At 45.4% G+C, this 26,798-nt stretch overlaps 1 protein-coding gene across 1 annotated transcript in view; it reads right to left on the bottom strand.

Annotated features, from left to right (window-relative positions):
* LOC114569956 (phospholipid phosphatase-related protein type 5) overlaps positions 1–26,798 on the bottom strand; it is a 100,765-nt gene that overhangs the window by 43,032 nt on the left and 30,935 nt on the right.

The raw sequence follows: 26,798 nt of genomic DNA on the forward strand, positions 1-26,798 counted from the left end.
GAGAGGTATAGGGAGAGATAAACTGTGAGAGATAGGGAGGGAGAGGGAAAGAGAGAGGTTCAGTGTTTGGATTCAAGAAAGATGGAGAGAGACAGAGAGAGGGAGAGGGGGTCAGTGTTTGGAAGAGGGAGAGAGAGAGGGAGAGGCAGAGAGAAAAACAGAGAGAAAGAGCGACAGAGAGGGAAAGAGAGATCGAAAATAAAAGGAGGCTTCTCTCTTCAAGAGATGAACACAAAAACAGAATATACGAGTGTTCTGCAGCAGCACAAAGCTGCAAAAACAAAGAATTACATCGGGAGCAACGGCGAGAGGGAGAGACAGAGAGAGAGAGAGGGAGAGAGAGGGAGAGAGGGAAAGGGAGAGAGAGAGAGGAGAGAGAGAGAGAGAGAGAGAGAGAGAGGAAGGTGGGAGGGAGAGAAAGAGAAAGAGGGAGCAGCCTTTTTGCTGCCAGTACTCATCATGAACTACACTACAGCAGAGCTGTGGGTGGATCTGGACAAACTGTGTCAAATGGGTGTTTTTGACTCGGAGTTTAAGTTTAATTCCTAACAGAGAACCCTCCGTACTATAAGGTTCGTCAGGTGCGTCAGAGGGGAACAGTATTGCAAAGAAACTTCCGCACGCTGTCTAACTTGCAAAAATAAATGTAATAGCTTGCAACGTTTCGCTACTAGACCATCATTTGGCAAATTTGCAAAAGTTTAATTTTTTTGTTATTCACGCTAAAAGTCTCCTTTAGCTTTGGGAATCTCGCCGTCCTTTGGCGTTTGTTATTCATGCTATAAGTGTGTATTTTGGCGTTTCTTTTTCACACTAAAAGTGCATCCTTTAGCATCGGGAATCTTGCCGTCCTTTATTATTCAGGCTATAAACGCATTCTTTGGCGTTTGTCCTCTCTCTCTCTCTCATGAAGTGTAAACAGAGCTGTCCAACATTGTAATCAAATATATAAATCAAAATAGGTAAAGACTGACTAGTAAATACAAACACAGATCACTCTCCACCACTATAAAACATGCATTACTCGTTCTTTAAACACACACATGCAGAAAGAAACCGAAAGAAACAAGTATATCCATACACATCATGTATTAGTTATGATTTGTTCATAAACAAATGCTGTTTCTTTATTTGTATCAAAACCAGCATTCATCTGTGCCTGCCTCTGGGTTGATGTGGTGTGCAATCTGCAGTTGTCATGGTGAAATGACGGAAGCTGCGTGCACACCTGCAGGGAGCTTTTTGGTGGGTCTGATTTGGGTGAGAGGGGGAGTTTTAAAGTGTGTGACTCATGAAGCTGATGTTTACCTGCCGTATTGTGACTGGCTATGACACACGCCAGAGATTACTGCACTAAAGCAGCTGTGGAAGAAGTCTTTAGATCCTTAACTTAAAGTTTTATGGTCCTATCTTGCACCCGGAGCAGCGCAAAGCCTGACCCATCCAGCAGCCACGTCGTTTAAATGGAAAATGCGCCTGCTCCCATCTGTGGCCCATGGGCTGGTCTTACAGGGAGGTGTGTTCAGGTGCATTCTGGGCATGCTGGTCTTACAAGGAGGTGTGTTCAGGTGCATTCTGGGCATGCTGGTCTTACAAGGAGGTGTGTTCAGGTGCATTCTGGGCGTGCTGGTCTTACAGGGAGGTGTGTTCAGGTGCATTCTGGGACTATTGCTATCTTGAGGCAGCGGGAAGTGATCGCGCCATTGACCAACAAAAACCTGGTCTAAAGTCAGTAACGCAGCATTTCATTGTTATTTTAACAGAGCATTAGTAAAATGCTGCTAGGCTCGTGCACAGCACACACACACACACACACACACACACACACAAAAGATTACAAATAATATTACGGTGCAAATCCTCCATCATAACAGCAATGCTCCAAGGTCCAAACGCGCCTGGCTTTTAAAGGGAATGGGAGCTGATCTCTGATTGGTTGATTGCATGTTACGCCCAAAACACACCTCTGATTAATGAAGACACTAAGAACAACCCTTTAGAACCAGGCGCCCGGCACACGGACCCTTTTTACTGCCGTCAAACTAGCAAAAGTGGATTTGAACACGCCCTAAACACACCTGCACCAGGTGCTTCATGCCCTTAGACTCTCCTTCTCCTGTCCCTCCGTTATAACTTTACCTCCCAAAAATTTAGCTGTCGTTCTTAATTTCTCTTTCAGAATAAAGTGAAAAATAGGATTGGAATTTGTCCTTTAAAAGGTATTGTCGTATATTATTGTAAATTATTATAAGACTGAAAGATTGTATGCTGTATTTATATTTGCATATCTATTTCCATCCATCCATCCATCCATCCATCTTCGTCCGCTTATCCGGTGTCGGGTCGCGGGGGGAGCAGCTCCAGCAGGGGACCCCAAACTTCCCTTTCCCGAGCAACATTAACCAGCTCCGATTGGGGATCCCGAGTTCCCCCAGGCCAGGTTGGAGATATAATCCCTCCACCTAGTCCTGGGTCTTCCCGAGGCCTCCTCCCAGCTGGACGTGCCTGGAACACCTCCCTAGGGGGCGCCCAGGGCATCCTTACCAGATGCCCGAACCACCTCAACTGGCTCCCTTCGACGCAAAGGAGCAGCGGCTCTCTCCGAGCTCCTCACGGATGACTGAGCTTCTCACCCTATCTCTAAGGGAGACGCCAGCCACCCTCCTGAGGAAACCCATTTCAGCCGCTTGTACCCTGGATCTCGTTCTTTCGGTCATGACCCAGCCTTCATGACCATAGGTGAGGGTAGGAACGAAAACTGACCGGTAGATCGAGAGCTTTGCCTTCTGGCTAAGCTCTCTTTTCGTCTGGCAGTGCGATAGATTGAATGCAATACCGCACCCGCTGCGCCGATTCTCCGACCAATCTCCCGCTCCATTGTCCCCTCACTCGCGAACACAACCCCAAGATACTTGAACTCCTTCACTTGGGGTAAGGACTCATTCCCTACCTGGAGAAGGCATTCCATCGGTTTCCTGCTGAGAACCATGGCCTCAGATTTAGAGGTGCTGATCCTCATCCCAACCGCTTCACACTCGGTTGCGAACCGATCCAGTGAGTGCTGAAGGTCGCAGGCCGATGATGCCATCAGGACCACATCATCTGCAAAGAGCAGCGAGAGATCCCCAGCCCACCAAACTGCAACCCCTCCCCACCCCGACTATGCCCGATATCCTGTCCATAAATACTACAAACAGGATTGGTGACAAAGCGCAGCCCTGGCGGAGGCCAACCCTCACCTGAAAAGAGTCCGACTTACTACCGAGAACCCGGACACAGCTCTCGCTTTGGTTGTACAGAGATTGGATGGCCCTGAGAAGAGACCCCTCACCCCATACTCCCAGCAGCACCTCCCACAGTATCTCCCGGGGGACCCGGTCATACGCCTTCTCCAAATCCACAAAACACATGTAGACCGGTTGGGCATACTCCCAGGCTCCCTCCAGGATCCTTGCGAGTGAAAGAGCTGGTCCGTTGTTCCACGACCAGGACGGAATCCGCATTGTTCCTCCTCAACCCGAGGTTCGACTATTGGCCGAACCCTCCTTTCCAGCACCTTGGAGTAGACTTTACCAGGGAGGCTGAGAAGTGTGATACCCCTATAATTGGCACACACCCTCTGGTCCCCCTTTTTAAAAGGGGAACCACCACCCCAGTCTGCCACTCCTTTGGCACCGTCACAGACTTCCACGCAATGTTGAAAAGGCGTGTCAACCAGGACAGCCCCTCCACACCCAGAGCCTTGAGCATTTCTGGACGGATCTCATCAATCCCGGGGCTTTGCCACTGTGTAGTTGTTTGACTACATCAGTGACTTCCGCCTGGGAAATCGGCGACAATCCCCCATTATCCTCCAGCTCTGCCTCTAACATAGAGGGCGTATTAGTCGGATTCAGGAGTTCTGCAAAGTGCTCCTTCCACCGCCCTATTAACTCCTCAGTTGAGGTCAACAGTGTCCCATCCTTACTGTACACAGCTTGGATGGTTCCCCGCCCCCCTCCTGAGGTGGCGAACAGTTTTCCAGAAGCACTTTGGTGCCGACCGAAAGTCCTTCTCCATGTCTTCTCCAAACTTCTCCCACACCCGCTGCTTTGCCTCTTTCACGGCAGAGGCTGCAGCCCTTCGGGCCCTTCGGTACCCTGCAACTGCCTCCGAGTCCTCCGGGATAACATATCCCGAAAGACTCCTTCTTCAGTCGGACGGCTTCCCTGACCACCGGTGACCACCACGGTGTTCGTGGGTTACCGCCCCTTGAGGCACCTAAGACCCTAAGACCACAGCTCCTCGCTGCAGCTTCAGCAATGGAAACTTTGAACATTGTCCACTCGGGTTCAATGCCCCCAGCCTCCACAGGGATGCACGAAAAGCTCCGCCGGAGGTGTGAGTTGAAAGTCTGTTGGACAGGGGCCTCCTCAGACGTTCCCAATTAACCCGCACTACACGTTTGGGCTTACCAGGTCTGTCCAGAGTCTTCCCCACCCTCTGACCCAACTCACCACCAGATGGTGATCGGTTGACAGCTCTGCCCCTCTCTTCACCCGAGTGTCCAAAACATACGGCCTCAGATCAGATGAAACGATTATGAAATCGATCATTGACCTTGACCCCAGGGTGCTCTGGTACCAGGTACACTTATGAGCATCCCTATGTTCGAACATGGTGTTCGTTATAGACAATCCATGACTAGCACAGAAGTCCAACAACAAACAACCACTCTGGTTTAGATCAGGAGGCCGTTCCTCCCAATCACGCCTCCAGGTGTCTCCATCATTGCCCACGTGTGCGTTGAAGTCCCCCAGCAGAACAATGGAGTCCCCCACTGGAGCCCCATGCAGGACTCCAGTCAAGGTCTCCAAGAAGGCCGAATACTCCGAACTCCTGTTTGGTGCATATGCACAAACAACAGTCAGAGTTTTCCCCCACAACCCGCAGGCGTGGGAGGCGACCCTCTCGTCCACCGGGTAAACTCCAACACAGCGGCGCCAGCCGGGGCTTGTGAGTATCCCCACACCCGCCCGGCGCCTCACACCCTGGGCAACTCCGGAGAAGAAAAGAGTCCAACCCCTATCCAGGAGTATGGTTCCAGAACCAAGACTGTGCGTAGAGGTAAGCCCCACCAGATCTAACCGGTAGCGCCCACCTCCCGCACCAGTTCCGGCTCCTTCCCCCACAGAGAGGTGACGTTCACGCCCCCAGAGCCAGCGTCTGCTGCCCGGGTCTGGTCCGTCGAGGCCCCTGACCTTCACTGCCACCCATGTGGCATCGCACCCGACCCCAACGGTTCCTCCCACAGGTGGTGGGCCCATGGGATGGAGAGGGAGTTGCCACGTAGCTTGTTCGGGCTGTGCCCGGCCGGGCTCCGTGGCAAACCCGGCCACCAGGCGCTTCGCTGATTTGAGCCCACCGCCTGGGCCTGGCTCCAGACGGGGCCCCGGGCTTCCTCCGGGCCGGGTCACTCCATCTCTGCTTAGCTTTTTCATTGGGGTTTTTGAACCATTCTTTGTCTGGCCCCTCACCTGAGACCACTTTGCCTTGGGAGACCCTACCAGGAGCACAAAGCTCCAGACAACACAGCCCTCAGGTTCACAGAGACACACAAACCTCTCCACCACGATAAGGTGATGGTTCACGGAGAGGCATATCTATTTTACTTTGTATAATATGATTTTGGGAAATAAGGGGCAGGATCAAATAAGCTATTTGCTTCTGCCTGCTCCTTCTCAAACTAATCCTTTTTATATTTTCTCTTTTGCTTTTTGTTGTTAGATTTAGATTGTGTTTTATTTTATGTTTTGCAACATTTTATATATATATATATATATATATATATATATATATATATATATATATATATATATATATATATATATATATAGTACACAGTACAGGAAAGTTTGGACACACCTTCTCCTTCAATGTGTTTCCTTTTTATTTTCATGACTATTTCCATTGTAGATTCTCACTGAAGGCATCAAAACTATGAATGAACACATATGGAATTATGTACTTAACAAAAAGTGTGAAATAACTGAAAACATGTCTTATATTTTAGATTCTTCAAAGTAGCCACCCTTTGCTTTTTTTGATAACTCTGCAAACCCTTGGTGTTCTCTCAATGAGCTTCATGAGGTAGTCACCTGAAATGGTTTTACCTTCACAGGTGTGCTTTGTCAGGGTTCATTAGTGGAATTATTTCCCTTATTAATAAAAAAGCAAAGGGTGGCTACTTTGAAGAATCTAAAATATAAGACATGTTTTCAGTTATTTCACACTTTTTTGTCAAATACATAATTCCATGTGTTCATTCATAGTTTTGATGCCTTCAGTGAGAATCTACAATGTAAATAGTCATGAAAATAAAGAAACACATTGAATGAGAAGGTGTGTCCAAACTTTTGGCCTGTACTGTATATATATTTCAGGTCTGTATACCACCGTAGTGACGCCACGAGGCAGCAAGAGTTTACAACACCGGCGACATCAAGACGACTGAAGACACAGCACTGATGGACGGCGAGCGTTTTGGGAACGAGTCCAGGGAACAGCAACAGCCAACGGCGTGTGAAGCAGCTACCTCACTGAGCTCTCAAAATAAAAGCCTCCCTCCACCCTTCAACCTGGAGTTAAAAAAAACATGCCATCATTGCACAAATCCAAACCATCCATCGCTTTTCTGACAAACAGGAAAGGACAGCTTCACGGGGTCAGCCATACTTGATGAACTGCATTAATACTTTATATATAAAAGGACTGTTTGTGATGATGAGCCTGTATCTAAATATAGCGCTGGCTAGATGTTAGATAGAGGGGTTGAAGGTATTAGTTCTTATGCTGTACTGGCGTTTCCCCCTCTCATTGTTTCAAGCTACAAACACATTCAATTAGCATTAGAACATGTCCCAGAGAGCGATTGATTGGGTACACATCTGTTATTAACCCCTAGGTTCGTTTTGTGCCGGGATTGTCCTTCAACGCCTGTCGGACACGGGCCAGGCTCGGACAGAAAAATGTGGCCCAATCCACACTAAACACATGCTGTTCTTACAGGGAGGTGTGTTCAGGTGCATTCTGGGCGTGCTGGTCTTACAGGGAGGTGTGTTCAGGTGCATTCTGGGCGTGCTGGTCTTACAGGGAGGTGTGTTCAGGTGCATTCTGGGCGTGCTGGTCTTACAGGGAGGTGTGTTCAGGTGCATTCTGGGCGTGCTGGTCTTACAGGGAGGTGTGTTCAGGTGCATTCTGGGCGTGCTGGTCTTACAGGGAGGTGTGTTCAGGTGCATTCTGGGCATGCTGGTCTTACAGGGAGGTGTGTTCAGGTGCATTCTGGGCGTGCTGGTCTTACAGGGAGGTGTGTTCAGGTGCATTCTGGGGCGTGCTGGTCTTACAGGGAGGTGTGTTCAGGTGCATTCTGGGCGTGCTGGTCTTACAGAGAGGTGTGTTCAGGTGCATTCTGGGCGTGCTGGTCTTACAGAGAGGTGTGTTCAGGTGCATTCTGGGCGTGCTGGTCTTACAGGGAGTTTTGCTATCTTGAGGGAGCGGGAAGTGATCGCACCATTGACCAACACTGGTCTAAAGTCAGTAACGCAGCATTTCATTGTTATTTTAACACAGCATTAGTAAAATGCTCCTAGAATCGTGTACAGCACACACACCTTATGCTTGTTACACACACACACACACTATGCTTGATACACACACACACACACACACACACACACACACACACACACACACACACACACTATCCTTGTTACACACACACACACACACACACTATACTTGTTACACACACAGAGACACACAGCAGAAAAGTGCGGCCAGATCCACACTAAACATGCTAAAGGTGGACCAATCATGTGCTTAGTGGAACAAAAATGATTACATTAATGAAAAACCCACAGCTTAGAGACATAGGTCTGGGGAAGGAGAACTCAGGGAAACGTCATCGTAGAACAGGTGTCAAACTCAAGGCCCACATATCAATTTAGGTTAATGATAAATGTTGGCCCGCCTAATTGTGCACCAAAAAAATGGTTTGTCAAATGGCAACTACACAACACTTAGAGCACAATTTGGTAGATTTCCCCCAGAAGCTGAGGGTTTTCTCTAAATTAAAGCTGGGAAACAGGTTGCTGTGAGTCGACTTATAAAATGTAATCTTCGATTTTATCAATTTGCTAAATTCTCAGATTTCTAAGGAACTAGTTGTTGCCTTTTTTAGGGCTTTATGTAGACCAGACTGTAAGTGAGAAGACTATATGAGACATGGAATAATACAGCCAAAGATCTCCCTCCCTTTCTCTACCTCTCTCTCCCTCCCTCTCTCTCCCTCTCCCTCTCTCCCTCCCTCCCTCCCTCCCTCTCCCCTTCTCTCTCTCTCTCTCCCTTCCTCCCTCTCCCTCCCTCCCTCTCTCTCCCCTCTCCCTCCCTCCCTCTCTCTCTCTCCCCTCTCTGTCTCCTTCTCTCTCCCTCTCTTTCTCCCCCGTTCCTCTCTCTCTCTCTCTCTCCCTCCCTCTCCTTGTCTCCATCCCTCTCTCTCCCTCCCCCCCCTCCCCTCTCTCCCTCTCCCTCCCTCCCTCTCTCTCTCCCCCTCTCCCTACCTCCCTCTCTCTCTCCCCTCTCCCTGTCTCCATCTCTCTCTCCCTCTCTTTCTCCCCCGTTCCTCTCTCTCTCTCTCTCTCTCCCTCCCTCTCCCTCCCTCCCTCTCTCCCTCCTTTTTCTTTCCCTCCCTCCCTGTCTGTCTCTCCCTCCCTCCCTCCCTCTCTCCCTCCCTCCCTCCCTCTGCTGTTAAAGCCATGTTGTCTGAAAGAGCAGTTCTGTGTTTTACGGATGGAGGATTTAGAGCAGAAGGATGGTGTTGGTCCACCGTGGGACACATGCTGTCCATTAAGAGAGCACGCCACGCTGCACCTGGCCGGCACAACGGGGTCCTGGGACAGGATGTGGGGGGGGGGGGGGCAGGGGCTTCTGGGGCTCCAGCCACTAATGTTTTCTCAAAATCCCTGAATCTCTTAGGCTGACTTTACTGTCTTTCAGAGCTCGTATAGCGAGCTCTGCTTTACAGCTATAAAAACAGATAGTGGTATCATGTGGAACTAGACAATCTAAAGCCCTATTCACACGGGATAAGTATTATCTAGGGACCTCGTGTGAATTATAAATTACCCACCCACGTTTTCATCTGGCGCATTCGAACGGGATAAGCGAAGCCTTGTGATTGTACTCAAATTTACTGACATTAAGCAGCAGTAGAAACATGGGTGTGGGGTAGCTCTGCTACGTGTGTTTGTGTGTGGTCAGATCTCGAGGACACACACACACACAATCTCAACCGGGTAGTCAGTCATCGTCCCAACTGTGACCTCTCCTTTTTCTTTCTCTCACTTGTTTCTCCGGGTGGTATCAAGCAGGGTCCGGTTAGATGGATAAAACAAAACATTTCACCAGGTTCAAATCTATTAGCTCAAGCTTCACGCTTGATTTATTTGTAACATTAAACTCTAATTATGAAGTGAGCCCCCTCGCTTGATTGTGCATTATTTTAGATAAGCTATTGCTTGGAGATGTCTTGTCGTTATCTCTAGATGTATGATACAAACATAAAAAATATACTTAGCCCTACCGCATGCTGCTATACATGTCATCCATCGCCATCCAATCATTCTTTTTGTCTTCGCACTTGTGGTGGTTTTCATCTTTCTCTTTCCGCAAATTGTATATGATGTAAAGCGACATGACCCAGCACCCAAAACTCCAACGCACCCTCCATTCTTCGCGAAAGATGGATAAAAAGGCGCAAAAGAAGGAAATAGGTACCTTAAAAAAACAAAAAAGCCCCGCCAAATCCTGGACAAATCAGAGATGTCGATTCGCACGGGACTAATATTATCACAGGACCTCCATTTTCGGTGAAATATGGTAGGTCATTTGCGGGGGAATTATTACTTTACAAATTACAGACATGACCGATTCTGACGGGATTAAGATCACAGACAACCTCCGCAATTATTACAAATGACTGGAGGTCACCAGGTAATACTTATCCCGTGCAAATAGGGCTTAAGGCAGTGTTTCTCAAATAGGGGTCCATGTACCGCTAGGGGTACATTGGAATACTGCAGGGGGTACGCAAGATTCCTTTTAGAAATGTTAATTTCAAATATATCAGTCATGCATAATTCATAACATTTATTTAGTTATGGATTCTAAACATCTAAAGTAACATTTAAGTGTGTTTCAGTTACAAGCTTGTTAAGTATATCAGACACTAATGGCTTTTCTACCAAAAATGCTTTGCCCTCGTCAGGGGGTACGTGGCTAAAAAATATTTCGAAAGGGGGGGGGGTACATTATTGAAAAAAGTTTGAGAACCACTGATCTAAGGAATCCATTTGGTCCCAAACATGTCATGCTAGGTTTTTGGTAAAGGTGGTTAAATAACGCTCCAAAGTTAGGCAACATTTTGTTGAGGAGAAAACTGCCATGGGCATATTCAGAGGGGTCTGTTGACCTGGCCACAAGGGGGAGGACAAAGGATGGATAGAGGCGAGAAAATACAAAGAGAAGGGAGGGAAAGAAGAGAGGAGGAAAAAAGAGAGAGCAATGCGTAGCTCCTATGGCGCCATTTTGATGCTACCAGGCCATCACCTCCCGTTAGCATCACATTGACTCCCATTCATTCTGACGTCACTTTGACAGAGAATAACTTTACATCTGAAGTGTTTAAAGACTCTATTTCTCCGTTGTTTATTTCTAAAGAAACACGACAATGTATAAAAGGCTCCATTACCTTGTAGCTCACGTTATGGCTCCGTAGCAGACGCTTTTATAACAATAGGCTAACGATTGGGTCATAACCACGAGACTTACTGTCACACAGTAGAGGAATTACCGTATAGTACAGCAGAAGCTCACAGGCAGTTTGGACTTCCATTATCTGTTTAGGTTTAATTACTAATGTTAACTAGCATGTTAGTGATCAGTAATTACTAATGTTAACTAGCATGTTAGTGATCATAATTACTAATGTTAATCATGTTAAATCAGTAATTACTAATGTTAACTAGCATGTTAGTGATCAGTAATTACTAATGTTAACTAGCATGTTAGTGATCAGTAATTACTAATGTTAACTAGCATGTTAGTGATCAGTAATTACTAATGTTAACTAGCATGTTAGTGATCAGTAATTACTAATTTTAACTAGCATGTTAGTGATCAGTAATTACTAATGTTAACTAGCATGTTAGTGATCAGTAATTAGCCTGTGTCTATGTTATCTCCTTACATATACCTACACTCTCCGTCTCTGTAAGATTGGGAATGATTGAGATTTCTCTCTCACAGCTACCAGAAGACTTCACACTTTCAGACACGTTGCTCACGTCACATCTACGTCTTCAAGCTCAGTTGGAGGCTGCTCAGTAACACTCAGCCAGCACCGGGAAAGAGACTTCTGATATCCTCCACTGGTCTCAGACCAGAGGGATCTGGTGGTCCATTTCTTCAACTGTCTATAATTTCGGGGAACAGGTGCAGAGCTCGGGGTGGTGGCCCAGAAACGTTCACCTCCTCCTCAGCTCCATCTATGTCTTCCTCCTGTCCTCTTTTGCTGACTTCTTTCTACTCCGGCTGCTGCTGCTGCTGCTGCTGCTTCTCTCCATCTCGCCGCTCACAACCCACGCTGTTGTCAGCATCGTCACTGCCCGATCTGAGTCGAGTGCAGATTTGAGTCGCGCATGCGTCACTTTGCGACAAGTAACCGCCAAGATGCTAACGGCTTTTTGACCTAACGTTAGCAATCAAACAATCATAGATAGCTACAACCTTTTTGAAATGACTGCTGGCTACAAGTTAGCAATCAGACACCGCAAAGGCTGTCATTTGAATGCCATTTTGAGCTAACGTTAGCAATCAGACAATCATAGATAGCTACGTTTTTGAAATGACTGCTGGCTACAAGTTAGCAATCAGACACAGCAAAGGCTGTCACTTGAATGTTGTTTTGAGCTAACGTTAGCGATCAGACAATCATAGATAGCTACGTTTTTGAAATGACTGCTGGCTACAAGTTAGCCATCAGACACAGCAAAGGTTGTCACTTGAATGTTGTTTTGAGCTAACGTTAGCGATCAGACAATCATAGATAGCTACAACATTTTTGAAATGATTTCCATCTTCTGTTATTGTATGTAATGAGAAAAGTTTTTTGTTTTATGGATTTCACAAATTTCAGTAAGACACGTTATGCAGTAAACCGTTTAAATCTGAGGATGCACGACTCACATCGGGCAGCGACAGCATCAAAGCAGATGACCACCATGCACCTCGTACAAATGTTGGACATCAAAGTAAAGAGACACACGTCGCAGAGACACGTCGTAGAGACACATCGCAGAGACACATCGTAGAGACACGTCGCAGACACACGTCTTAGAGACACGTCGTAGAGACACATCGCAGAGACACGTCGCAGACACACGTCGCAGAGACACGTCGCAGAGACACGTCGCAGAGACACATCGCAGAGACACATCGTAGAGACACATCGCAGAGACACATCTCAGAGACACATCGCAGAGACACATCGCAGAGACACATTGCAGAGACACATCGCAGAGACACATCGCAGAGACACATCGTAGAGACACATCTCGGAGACACATCGCAGAGACACATCGTAGAGACACATCGCAGAGACACATCTCAGAGACACATCTCAGAGACACATCGCAGAGACACATCGTAGAGACACATCGCAGAGACACATCGCAGAGACACATCGCGGAGACACATCGCGGAGACACATCGCAGAGACACATCGCGGAGACACATCTCAGAGACACATTGCAGAGACACATCGCAGAGACACATCGCAGAGACACATCGTAGAGACACATCGCAGGGAGAGCAATGTTGAATGCTGTTTTTTTAAAGATTATTTAAGTAAAATGGATTTTTAAAGTTGCTATTGAAAACAGTAGAGTGTGTGTGTGTGTCTTAGTGTCTGTGTGTCTTAGTGTCTGTGTGTCTTAGTGTCTGTGTGTCTTAGTGTCTGTGTGTGTGTGTGTGTGTGTGTGTGTGTGTGTCTTAGTGTCTGTGTCTTAGTGTGTGTGTGTGTCTTAGTGTCTGTGTGTGTGTGTCTTAGTGTCTGTGTGTCTTAGTGTGTGTGTGTGTGTGTGTGTGTGTGTCTTAGTGTCTGTGTCTGTGTGTGTGTTTCTTAGTGTCTGTCTCTGTGTGTGTGTGCAGGGCCAGACTCAAACACACGGAGCTCTGAAGCAGACCTGTGCTCGCTTAGTGTCCTCTCCCTTAGTGTCCTCTCTCTTAGTGTCCTCTCTCTTAGTGTCCTCTCCCTTAGTGTCCTCTCCCTTAGTGTCCTCTCCCTTAGTGTCCACTCTCTTAGTGTCCTCTCCCTTAGTGTCCTCTCCCTTAGTGTCCTCTCTCTTACTGTCCTCTCCCTTAGTGTCCTCTCTCTTAGTGTCCTCTCTCTTAGTGTCCTCTCTCTTAGTGTCCACTCTTAGTGTCCTCTCTCTTAGTTTCCTCTCCCTTAGTGTCCTCTCTCTTAGTGTCCTCTCTCTTAGTGTCCTCTCTTAGTGTCCTCTTAGTGTCCTCTCTTAGTGTCCACTCTTAGTGTCCTCTCTTAGTGTCCTCTCTCTTAGTGTCCTCTCTCTTAGTGTCCTCTCTTAGTGTCCACTCCCTTAGTGTCCACTCCCTTAGTGTCCACTCCCTTAGTGTCCTCTCTCTTAGTGTCCTCTCTCTTAGTGTCCACTCTCTTAGTGTCCACTCCCTTAGTGTCCACTCCCTTAGTGTCCACTCCCTTAGTGTCCTCTCTCTTAGTGTCCACTCCCTTAGTGTCCTCTCTCTTAGTGTCCACTCCCTTAGTGTCCTCTCTTAGTGTCCACTCCCTTAGTGTCCACTCCCTTAGTGTCCTCTCTCTTAGTGTCCACTCCCTTAGTGTCCACTCCCTTAGTGTCCTCTCTCTTAGTGTCCACTCCCTTAGTGTCCTCTCTTAGTGTCCACTCTTAGTGTTCACTCTCTTAGTGTCCTCTCTCTTAGTGTCCTCCCTTAGTGTCCACTCCCTTAGTGTCCACTCCCTTAGTGTCCTCTCTCTTAGTGTCCACTCCCTTAGTGTCCACTCCCTTAGTGTCCACTCCCTTAGTGTCCACTCTTAGTGTTCCCTCTCTTAGTGTCCTCTCATAGTGTCCACTCTTAGTGTCCTCTCCCTTAGTGTCCTCTCCCTTAGTGTCCACTCCCTTAGTGTCCTCTCTCTTAGTGTCCTCTCCCTTAGTGTCCACTCCCTTAGTGTCCTCTCTCTTAGTGTCCTCTCCCTTAGTGTCCACTCCCTTAGTGTCCTCTATCTTAGTGTCCACTCCCTTAGTGTCCTCTCCCTTAGTGTCCACTCCCTTAGTGTCCACTCTTAGTGTTCCCTCTCTTAGTGTCCTCTCATAGTGTCCACTCTTAGTGTCCTCTCCCTTAGTGTCCTCTCCCTTAGTGTCCACTCCCTTAGTGTCCTCTCCCTTAGTGTCCTCTCCCTTAGTGTCCACTCCCTTAGTGTCCTCTCTCTTAGTGTCCTCTCTCGCTGTAGCAATAGAGACGAGCAGCAGCACAGACACGGAGCTGCTGCAGCACCTTCCCTGGTCTGTGCAGCTTCAGGTTTATGATGGACGTGCTCTGCTGTGGACATGCTGCAGCAGATGTGTCCCTATTCCTGCCTAGTTTTGTGTTTCCACCTCCGATGTAGAGCAGCGTAGCTACAGCCACTTCCCTAAACTGTCTCATTCAGAGACCAGCGTCTCAAACGGGGGTCTCTGAGTCTGTCAGGAGGTCTGAGATCTACCGTATCAACAGAGCAATCACGTAATGCACAGCAGACTATGCAGGTGGATTATTATTTTCTGAAATATAGTGACTTTATTCTTGTAATAGTCTATTGTATTATCACTTTATTTTTCTCACAATATCACAAATCCTCCAGACCTCAGAGAACACAGATGACATAAACTGTATTTTGAATGTGCACAAAGTTTTGAACATGAGGAGAAATCTTGCTCAAACACGTCTGAAATATTACAGTCGAGGGGTTTATTAATTCATTTAAATTAATTAATGTATCATTCAGGAGAATAATTTTAATATGCACATTTAAGGTGGTTACTTCCTCAACAAAAGAATCAAAATTGGGAAGAGTAAATGATGCCTAAGCTACATGTGTGCTGACTCAGATATAAGAAACTTGATCCAAAGAAAAATAGATGAAAGCAATACAGAATGCCTGAGAGCCTTAATGCAAAATATTCCATTATGTTTTTATATTTGAATTGTAATCTCTGTTTCCCTTTAGATAAAGATATTTCCAGAATGAATTGATTCAGAAAAAGGTAAAAAGAAAATTCACCAGAATGCAGGAAATGAAGTATTTAATGCTCAAAATTTGCAAACTTTTTGTGACTTCAAATCCAGATCACATGTGTGAATATTTTTTACAAGTGCAAATTTTAATTTTACAAGTGCAAATTTTAACATACAAGTTCAAATTTTTTGTTCTGCAAGTTCTCACATTGTATTCTACAAGCTCTCACGTTTTGCACCATATTTACCTTCATAGAGTGTGTGTGTGTGCCTGTGTGTGCGCATGTGTCTGTGGGTCTGTGTGTGTGTTTGTGTGTGTTTGTGACAGAGAGAGAGAGAGAGAGAGAGTGTGTGTGAGAGAGAGAGACAGACAGTGTGTGTTTGTCTGTGTGTGTGTGTTAAACACAGCAACCTATTTATAAAGCCGAGGCAGCCAGCAGCAGCCTCTCTCACTGATGTGTCTAATCTCAGCTCAGCTGTTAATGAGGCTTGGGAGACTAACCGTGGGTGCATGCATGACACTGGTGAGAGAAAATATTTCTGCTCTCACAAGTGTTACAGTCAATTAAGAGAGATATAAAGGGAATGCAAAAATAATAATGATAATAATAATAATAATAATAATAATAATAATAATAAGTGATGGGTATATGTCAGGTGTTGATAGAGCAGGCTCTTAACGGTGTGTTGCGTGTTGCAGCAGCGCCCTCTGCTGGACACTCATGAATTATAATCACATGAATGGGCACACACTTGTTGGGGTGACCAGACATCCCAAAAAATTCGGAATAGTCCCAAAATCCAAGCAGTTGTACTGAATCCCGAATCCTGCCCTAATGGCCCCAAAAATTAGAGCAAATTCTCAAGAGCAGACTCTCAAGTAGTTCAAGTTTATTGTCATATGCATATTCAATTCAATTCTATTCATAGTATCAAATCATAACAAGAGTTATCTCGAGACACTTTACAGATAGAGTAGGTCTAGACCACACTCTATAATTTAAGTATAAGTACCACAGCAATGAAATACAATGTGTGTAATTGTCGCAATTACATTATAATAATGTATAATTTGTTTTCAACCAATGTCATAATTTTGAATTATATAAATGGCATTTAGTATTATTTTGTGATTTTATTTTGAAGTCTCCGTGCAAGGCATCTTGGGACGCTCGTGATTGAGAGAGTCTGCAAGCTAACAGCAAGCGAAGCTCGGATAATTTAATGCTCCGATAAAAGTTTTAAGGTTGTTGTAGCAGATGTCAGCGATCTAAGGAAACCTCTATTCCCTCGTGTACAGCATGCAGCCAACGAGGTAGGTTGTTTAGTGAACTTTATTTTATGTCATTGTATGTTCATATTAAGCTAATGTAGTCTTTATTTTCTCGTTATACTGTGTGTTTAGTTTTCACGGTGGATTTGGAGAAGAAGCTTCAAATAAATCTGTAGCAAGAAAACCACTCGTGTCTGCCAGTGCTTCGAGGGAATTATAATTATATATATATATATATATATATATATATATATATATATAAAAAAAAAAAGTCAATAAAAACAATTTTAAAAACATAATAGCATTTAAAAACGTTATAAAATATCCAACACAATATACATAAGTTCAGACTGATAGTCTGATTGAACATTAAAAACTGTTCATGGTGGCTTTTAACTGAGTCGTCCTGCAGCATGCAGCTCCTGTCATCACCGGAGTAAAAAAAAGTCATTAAAATCATGAACTCAGGCTGAGTAGAAGTAGCAGCCAAGAGAAGGAGTGATTTGATTGGATGTTGCTGATGTTAAAGTGCAGACATGACGGTCAGTTGGTCTGAGTTTTGAAATTCATGTTACACCCCCCCCACCCCTGGTCTCGCCCCGAATTTTACCCATTCTCATCTGGTCACCCTAGTTGTACACATCCATGTTGAAGCCCCAGTGTGTAACGTGTTTAGTTGTCCATTCTCTAAATCTGTGTTACCTGTTCACCAACTCGTCCTTTTTCATGAATATTTACCTCCACCATCAACTCCAAGTGTTCCTATTGGCTGGAAATGTAACTTTAATTAGTCTGGTAGGACCAGGCTAATGGACCAGAGTCTGGTAGGACCAGGTTAAAGTACCAGAGTCTGGTAGGACCAGGCTAATGGACCAGAGTCTGGTAGGACCAGGCTAGTGTACCAGAGTCTGGTAGGACCAGACTAATGTACCAGAGTCTGGTAGGACCAGGCTAAAGTACCAGAGTCTGGTAGGACCAGGCTAATGGACCAGGGTCTGGTAGGACCAGGCTAATGGACCAGAGTCTGGTAGGACCAGGCTAATGTACCAGAGTCTGGTAGGACCAGGCTAGTGTACCAGAGTCTGGTAGGACCAGGCTAGTGTACCAGAGTCTAGTAGGACCAGGCTAATGGACCAGAGTCTGGTAGGACCAGACTAATGTACCAGAGCCTGGTAGGACCAGACTAATGTACCAGAGCCTGGTAGGACCAGGCTAAAGTACCAGAGTCTGGTAGGACCAGGCTAATGGACCAGAGTCTGGTAGGACCAGGCTAACGGACCAGAGTCTGGTAGGACCAGGCTAGTGGACCAGAGTCTGGTAGGACCAGGGTAATGGACCAGAGTCTTGTAGGACCAGGCTAAAGTACCAGGGTCTGGTAGGACCAGGCTAAAATGTTATAGCATTTAAAGAAAATAATTGATGAAATAATGTTGAAAATAGCTCCAAAAACATTGAAAAAAATGGACAAAATCATATGGAAAATCTTCAAAAATGTCAGGTATAGTTATAAAAATGTCGACCAAAACCTCGAAAACTGACGGCAAGGGAAGATTTAAAGAGTGTTTTTACATTTTGAAGATAAGGACCTCAGGGTATAATAGGAGGAGGATTGGCTGCTTAATTTAGATGATGGAAGAGGAGATGATCACACCCACATTATGAAGACCTGAGTAACGAGAGAATCAGTGTTTGAGAAGGAAGGATATTTAATCTGTGTGTGTGTGTGTGTGTGTGTGTGTGTGTGTGTGTGTGTGTGTGTGTGTGTGTGTGCCCCAGTCCAATCAGCTGACGGGTCCATGCTCTTTAAGGCCCGCCACAAGATTCTTGCCCGTTGGGCCAATCATTTTGAGAGTCTCTTCAACCACACCAACCCTGTCGACCCACATATTCTGGATTATCTCCACGACCTGCCACCAATCACATGCTTGGACACTCCTCCACTTTACTCAGAACTCCGGCAAGCTATTGCCGGGATGAAGAACAACAAAAGTGCTGGACCCGATGGAATCCCTGCAGGAGGTTTTCAAACATGGAGGACGCGTGAGGGTGTATCCTCCGTGTGTCCTCCATGTGTACCTCCTGATCCAAAACTTCTAGGAACATGGGACCCTCCCGCAGGACTGGAAGGACGGAAACATCGTGGTCGTTTACAAACAGAAAGGAGACAGAGCAGTCTGCGGCAACAGCCGTGGGATATCTCTCCTCTCCGTCGCAGGGAAAGTCCTGGCCAAGATCATGCTCAGCAGACTGGTTGAGCACATCTCGGAAGCTGTGCTTCCGGAAACACAGCGTGGCTTCCGGTTTTTGTCTTGAGGCAGTTGCAGGAGAAGAGCCGAGAACATCACAAAGACCTCTACGTAGCCTTCATCGACCTCAGCAAAGCTTTCGACTCCATCAAGCGTGAACTGCTCTGGAAACTCCGCTCCAAACTTGGGGTACTGCCTAAGTTTCTCCACATCCTGCAGCAGTTCCATGACGGGATGCAAGCCAGAGTGCTCACGGGAGAACTCCAGTCAGAGTTTTTCGAAGTAAACGTTTGGGTGAAGCAAGGCTGTGTCTTGGCTCCGATGCTCTTTAACATCCTCCTTTCTGCCATCACCTGCCTCTTCCATCGTGTCATGGGACATGACGACGGCGTCCACGTGGAATACCGACTTGACGGAAGTCTTTTCAACATCCGTCGGCTCCAGGCCCACACAAAGACAAAGACCCGCCAAATCTGTGAGCTTCAGTATGCTGATGACTGTGCCGTCTTAGCTCACAGCCCGGACTCTATGCAGCACGCTCTTAACACAATATCCAGTCTGTACCAATCCTTTGGCCTACAGGTAAACACTCAAAAAACCGAGGTCATGTCCCATCTCACTACCCCCGCCCCCACACCCCCCAGTTTTCACATAAATGGTGTTCCACTTAAAACAGTGGACCACTTTACTTACCTCGGCTCCACTTTGTCCTCATGTTGCTCCCTTGACACAGAAGTACACACCCGGAAAAATAAAGCCTCATCATCTTTCGGTCGCCTACGCAGCAGGGTTTTTGAAAACCGTAATCTGAAGATCAGCACCAAGGTGGCTGTTTACAACGCGGTATGTCTCTCCACTCTGCTTTATGGGGCAGAGTCTTGGACCCCATACCGCCAGCACATCACCAACCTAGAGGCCTTCCATAACCGCTGCCTACAGAAGATCCTCAGCTTGAAGATCGAATCCCCCATACAGACATTCTCAGCAACACTGACTCAATTTGTATGAAAGCAGCGATGGCCAAAAAACATCTGCGCTGGATAGGGCACACCATACGCATGCCTGAACACCGCCTGCCCCGTCAAGTCCTTCACAGTCAACTAATGGGCGCTAAACGCTCCGCCGGAGGGCAAAAGCGGCGTTTTACGGACTAAAACAGGGACCTCCTAAAGCGAGCGAACATCCCTCTCACGCGGCATGAATCTCTGGCACTTGATAGATCAGCCTGGCAGGTTACCTGTGCTAAAGTAGTCTCTCAGATACACCAAATCAGCCAAGACCGCCGAACCGAGAGGCGCATCCAGAGACACCAGCGGGAGGCTGGTACCCCCTTGGCATCTGGTTTCCCCTGCTCCATCTGGTTGCTCCATCTGGTTTATCCTGCTCCATCTGGTTTCCCCTGCTCCATCTGATTTCTCCTGCTCCATCTGGTTTATCCTGCTCCATCTGGTTTATCCTGCTCCATCTGGTTTCCCCTGCTCCATCTGGTTTCTCCTGCTCCATCTGGTTTCTCCTGCTCCATCTGGTTTCTCCTGCTCCATCTGGTTTCCCCTGCTCCATCTGGTTTCTCCTGCTCCATCTGGTTTATCCTGCTCCATCTGGTTTATCCTGCTCCATCTGGTTTCTCCTGCTCCATCTGGTTTATCCTGCTCCATCTGGTTTATCCTGCTCCATCTGGTTTCTCCTGCTCCATCTGGTTTCTCCTGCTCCATCTGGTTTCTCCTGCTCCATCTGGTTTATCCTGCTCCATCTGGATTTATCCTGCTCCATCTGCGGACGAGTGTGCGGCTCAAGGATCGGACTCTACGCCCACGAGAAGTGGCACCAGCGAACACAATGTCGCTGAACACACCCCCCTACCCCCACCCCTGGAGCAAGCGTCATCATCGTACACGATGGACAAGTGTGAGTGTGAGTGTCTGTGTGTGTGTGTCTGTGTCTGTTTATGTGTGTGTAATATGTAAAAACAGGGGATCCCCAGTTTAGAAGAAGTATCCCAGCTTATCCTGCCTTGTACTGACTGAAGTTGTAGAAACAGCTAGCTAGCTCATGTAGTCTTACCTAGCTACTGAGCATGTAGTCCTTACCTAGCTACTGAGCATGTAGTCTTACCTAGCTACTGAGCATGTAGTCTTACCTAGCTACTGAGCATGTAGTCTTACCTAGCTACTGAGCATGTAGTCTTACCTAGCTACTGAGCATGTAGTCTTACCTAGCTACTGGGCATGTAGTCCTTACCTCTGCAGCAATGTGCAGTATAAACAAAAATATGGTGTTTTTTGATAATTAACACATGTAAACTATTCTGTTGCAACCTCTAAATACAATTATGAACCTTAAAATGAGCATAATATGGACACTTTAAGACATTTTTAACACCACCTGGGATGAGATTTAATGCCAACTTCAGGGCCATATAACGAAAAATCAGTGTGGATTTGAAGTATTTACTAAGGAACGTTACCTGAACTTAATAAAACATGTTTCTGAAGTGTGATTGTACTGTAATAACATGAAATTAATAAAACATTCGTCACATTTAGAGCTTTTATGCTATGAAACTAAAAATACAAAATCAAGTAGAAGAAGATCTCCAAAAATCTAGGGTCAACATGACATCATGACTTCACATTAAAATACACGGCCACTTTTCTTAAGCCAAGTGGCGAGCTATCTGTGGGGACCGCCCATTTCTCCGATGCTCCATTGTTCCGAGCTCTCAATAACCCGAAAAATTCCCTTTGGTCCTACAGCCCACTAGTCGGACGTCCCTTTGTTCTGACCATATAGGCTTTTGTGGATGACCTCCCATAAGCAGTGTTGCCACACTCAAATAGAGAAAGGGGGTAGGACTAGAAAAGTTAGTTTATGAACTTCTTCCTGCTCCTTTTTGAACATGGGAATTTCTTATTTGAAATATTTATAACAATTTTGGTAGATTACGCTGAATTACCAAAAAATAAAAAATAATAAAGACCCTGGTGCTCTCAGCATCTGCCTTAGGAAGCCTTATTTATCTGTTGTTTTAATTTTATATATATACAGTATATATATATTTTATTTTTGTTACATGTTCAAATAAACAAGATGGCCGAGTGCTCGGAGAGGAGAGGTTGGGACCTGTGATTGGTCGAGGCGGGATGAAAGCGGCGAGATACGGAGCGGGAAGGAGTCTGGCTGAGTGGTTTCCATGGTAACTGCTGATGAGGTGCAGGGGCTAAACAAAAGAGAGGGTCGTATGGATCACTGTCGCACGCACACACACACACAGAGACACACACACACACACACACACACACACACACACACACACACCAAGACACACACAACACACACACACACACACAAGACACACACAGAGACACACACACACAAACACACACAGAGACACACACACACACACACACCCCAGGACCCTAGGAAGACTAGCTGGTCGTTTAGGTGTCAGCTAATGGGGGTCCTTATAATAAATACAAATACAAAATAAACACACACACATACACAGAGAGACACACCCACACACACACACACACACACAGAGACACACACAGACACGCACACACACAAATATTTGATGCTGCTTTTATTGAAGGTGTTTTAACTTGCTGTATTATCTGCTGGTTCGGAAATGCCACTGAGTCTCAGAAAAAGACAATCAGAGAAACAGTAGTTTAACAGCCAGCAAGTTACTTGGGATAACACTACCGAGCAATGAACACATTTACAATGTACAATGTATACAATAACATTGTATGTGACTGCACACACACGCCCTGGCATCACATTTTAAACTACTGCCATCTATGCATCGTTTCTGACCAAGAACAGATCCAAATTCTCTTTCGTACCACAAGCCATAAAAGCCTTAAATCACTCAAAACAAGCTAGTCGTCCAACTGGCCTGGTCATACCCAAGGGTGTCCAGTGTGTTGTAGTGTGTGACGTACAATACAGGCCAAAAGTTTGGACACACCTTCTCATTCAATGTGTTTCCTTTGTATTTTCATGACTATTTACATTGTAGATTCTCACTGAAGGCATCAAAACTATGAATGAACACATATGGAATTATGTACTTAACAAAAAAGTGTGAAATAACTGAAAACATGTCTTATATTTTAGATTCCTCAAAGTAGCCACCCTTTGCTTTTTTTGATAACTCTGCAAATCCTTGGTGTTCTCTCAATGAGCTTCATGAGGTAGTCACCTGAAATGGTTTTCAGGTAAGGGAAAAGGGAAAAAAAAACTTCCACTAATGAACCCCGACTAAGCACACCTGTGAAGTGAAAACCATAGAACCTGAGAACTCCTTGTATAGGAGAGACCCTGGTATTTAACCATTAATGATGGCTGCATTCCACTTAGGAGAGACCATCATTAATGGTTTAATACCAGGACCTCTCCTAAGTGGAATGCAGCCATCAGTAATGGTTTTGAATACACCTGTGCTTTTCCTACTATGACAAGTCAACATGTCTGCTGTGAAAAAGGTCTATTATCAAAATAGTTGGCGATTTTATAGTCAGCTCTGGACATGCATGAAATATTCACTTGTACTCAGATTGTTTTGTCACAACCCTGGCTGGCTAACACCGGCACATTTTTAGTGAAATGTGGACTAATGTGTGTTGTCCTCTTGAATGAATGAATGAATGAATGTGAGTTTCAGGCAGCAGAGTGGCTCAGAGATTCACAGCAAAACGCTGCAGGGGTTGAATCATGCATGGGGGAGACAGGACAGTATGCCACTGGAGGTGTGATCACTGGCAACAGACACGGGCAGCCTTTCCAAGGTGTTTCCCTGTGGAAGGCTCTCTCTGTGTGTGTCTGTGTGTGTGTGAGTGTGTGTGTAAAGTAAAGGTACTTTATTTGTCACATACACGTACACTACTGGTCAAAAGTTTGGGGTCACTTAGAAATTTCCATTCCACTCCATTCCAGACACAATACCTGCTGAGATCAGTTGTATTGTTCTTTTTAACCAGGGCAGCAGTTTTCAGATTACATTATGTGCTTACATAATTGCAAAATGGTTCTCGACTGTTGTAGAAAGAAGTGTCTGAAGAAATGCTTGAAATTCATGCTTTTTGGTCTAAACGTCATACCCAAATTAAAAGTGGTACAGCTCCCATATACTTTGACACTCAGGGGTGTGCCTGATATCATTGGAAAGGTGATTGATGTGGGTTTGTTTGTGTATTTGAGAAGTGTTGTATTTTGTAGTTTTTTGGCTTTTTTATTTGCACTTTTCAAATAGAAATAAAAAACGCACAGACATATTTGTAGAAAAGAATTCATATAAAATCCATTTTTGAGTCTTTTAGCTTCTGAATTTGTTTCTGTAGTAAGCTGAGACGTGGCTAATGCTGTGTTGTCTCTCACCTGTCAGATGTGTTTACAGCAGTGTATTTTAATAATTTTACAGATTTATAACTTGGACAGAAATAAAAAATCTCCATTCTAGCCTCTGTAACTCTGTCAGTAAGGCCTAGAATCACCCTGACACAACTTGAGTGTTTCCTTTCCAATGATATCAGGCACACCCCTGAGTGTCAAAGTATATGGGAGCCGTACCACTTTTAATTTGGGTATGACGTTTAGACCAAAAAACATGAATTTCAAGCATTTCTTCAGCCACTTCTGTCTACAACAGTCGAGAACCATTTTGCAATTATGTAAGAACATAATGTAATCTGAAAACTGCTGCCCTGGTTAAAAAAAAACAATGCAACTGATCTCTGCTGGTATTCTGTCTGGAATGGAAATTTCTAAGTGACCCCAAACTTTTGACCGGTAGTGTACATGTAGCGAAATTCATTCTCTGCATTTAACCCATCCCTCAAGGGAGCAGCGCCCGGGGACCAACTCCAGATCTGAGCCAGTGCCTTGATCAAGGGCACTGACTGGAGAACCTAGTACATGTTTTTGATGGTGGGGGAAACCGGAGCACCCGGAGCAAACATGGGGAGAACATGCAAACTCCACAAAGGCCCCGGAACCACCTGGATTCAAACACAGAACCTTCGGCCACCATGCTGCCAAGTGTGTGTTTGTCTGTATCTCTGTGTGTGTGTGTGTGTGTGTGTGTGTGTGTGTGTGTGTGTGTGTTTGTGTGTGTCTGTGTGTGTGCGCGCGTGCGTGTGTGTATGTGATAATGTTTAAAAGTAGCTGTGTTTCTCCTTCTTTTCGGGTCTGTAGCCCTGCAAACTGTTGGCTGGTTGGTTTGTGTACAGCAGCACACAGAGCTGACTGTAAGCCTGCAGTAAAAACCCTGATTGAGACGCATACTCTGAATGTACTGTAAACATGTCCAAAGAATGCCTCTAAAACCTGAATAGTACCAGAATACCCCATGTTTTAATCAGAAAATGCTATATTCTGAAAAAGGCCTTATTCTGAATATCCAAACAGGAAAATGTGGTTTACATAACCTGGATAAAATTCTGAATATTGTCATATTCTCAATAATAGTGGAATATTATTGGTGTGCATGTAAACATACATGCCACCAATTCTGCATTGTTCTTGATGCCTGAATGAACTCCTACTGTAACAGAGGAGCGAGAAGGAGAGAGCGCTGTGTGATTTTGGGTTAGCAACAGAAGCAGTAACGAGATGTTCCACATGTGACTCAGTGGCCTGGTTTACAACTCGCATCAACATGAGTCAACATGCCAGATTTTGTCTAAATTGAGAATAATATTCTGGACTTTTTACATCATTGCCTGTCCACAGAACATGTTTAGACAGCCCTCCCTGCAGAGTGCTAACTGCTGCTGTTAAAGCCCCGACTGCATTTCATTTTTCTATATTGTATATTTTCTGTGTGTGTGCCTGAAAGATGTGAGAGTCTTTTCTTTAAAGTTCTCATATTATGCTCATTTTCAGGTTCATAATTGGATTTAGAGATTGTACCAGAATAGGTTTATGTGGTTTAATTTTTAGAAAACACCATATTTTTGTTGTGCTACAGCTCCTCTTTTCACCCTGTGTTCAGGTCTCTGTTTTAGCTACAGAGTGAGACATCTCACTGCTGTAACATCATTGTTGGGAGTCACACATGCTCAGTACCTAGGTAAGGACTACTAGCCAGTCAGAAGCAGAGTATGAGGGCGTGTCCTGACAGTACCTAGGTAAGGACTACTAGCCAGTCAGAAGCAGAGTATGAGGGCCCTGACAGTAGCTAGGTAAGGACTACTAGCCAGTCAGAAGCAGAGTATGAGGGCCCTGACAGTACCTAGGTAAGGACTACTAGCCAGTCAGAAGCAGAGTATGAGGGCGTGTCCTGACAGTACCTAGGTAAGGACTACTAGCCAGTCAGAAGCAGAGTATGAGGGCCCTGACAGTAGCTAGGTAAGGACTACTAGCCAGTCAGAAGCAGAGTATGAGGGCCCTGACAGTACCTAGGTAAGGACTACTAGCCAGTCAGAAGAAAAATGTGAGAGCGTGAGCTGTCTTTTCTTTAAAAACATTCACATTTCCATAAAAAAAGTGACTCAAAACTGATTATCAAAAATAGTTGGCAATTAATTTATTGTTTGACTGTCGAATTAAATAGATTAATATTTGCACATGGAATTATTTTTGTGCCAATAAGTCCGAGCTAATCTTCTTCTAGCGTTAGCATGCTACCTCGTTCTCAATAGCAAACCACTGCTACAACACACACAAGTTCACCATAATCTCCAAAAGAACTACTTCCATGTGCTCCCTGGTTTAGAAGAAGTCTCCCAGCTGATCCTGCCTTGTTAGTGACTGGAGAAACAGCCTTTCTTTTACTGTCTATGGAGCTAGCTGACATGATCTACATCTGAGCTACTGAGCATGTGCGAGTGCAATCAAAGATAGTACAAAAGAAGAAGAAGAAGAAGAAAAGAGGTCTCACTCTGTTGCTAAAACAGAGACCTGAACACAGGGTGAAAAGAGGAGCTGCA

The sequence above is a fragment of the Perca flavescens genome, chromosome 15, assembly GCF_004354835.1.
Source record: "Perca flavescens isolate YP-PL-M2 chromosome 15, PFLA_1.0, whole genome shotgun sequence".
NCBI lineage: Eukaryota > Metazoa > Chordata > Actinopteri > Perciformes > Percidae > Perca > Perca flavescens.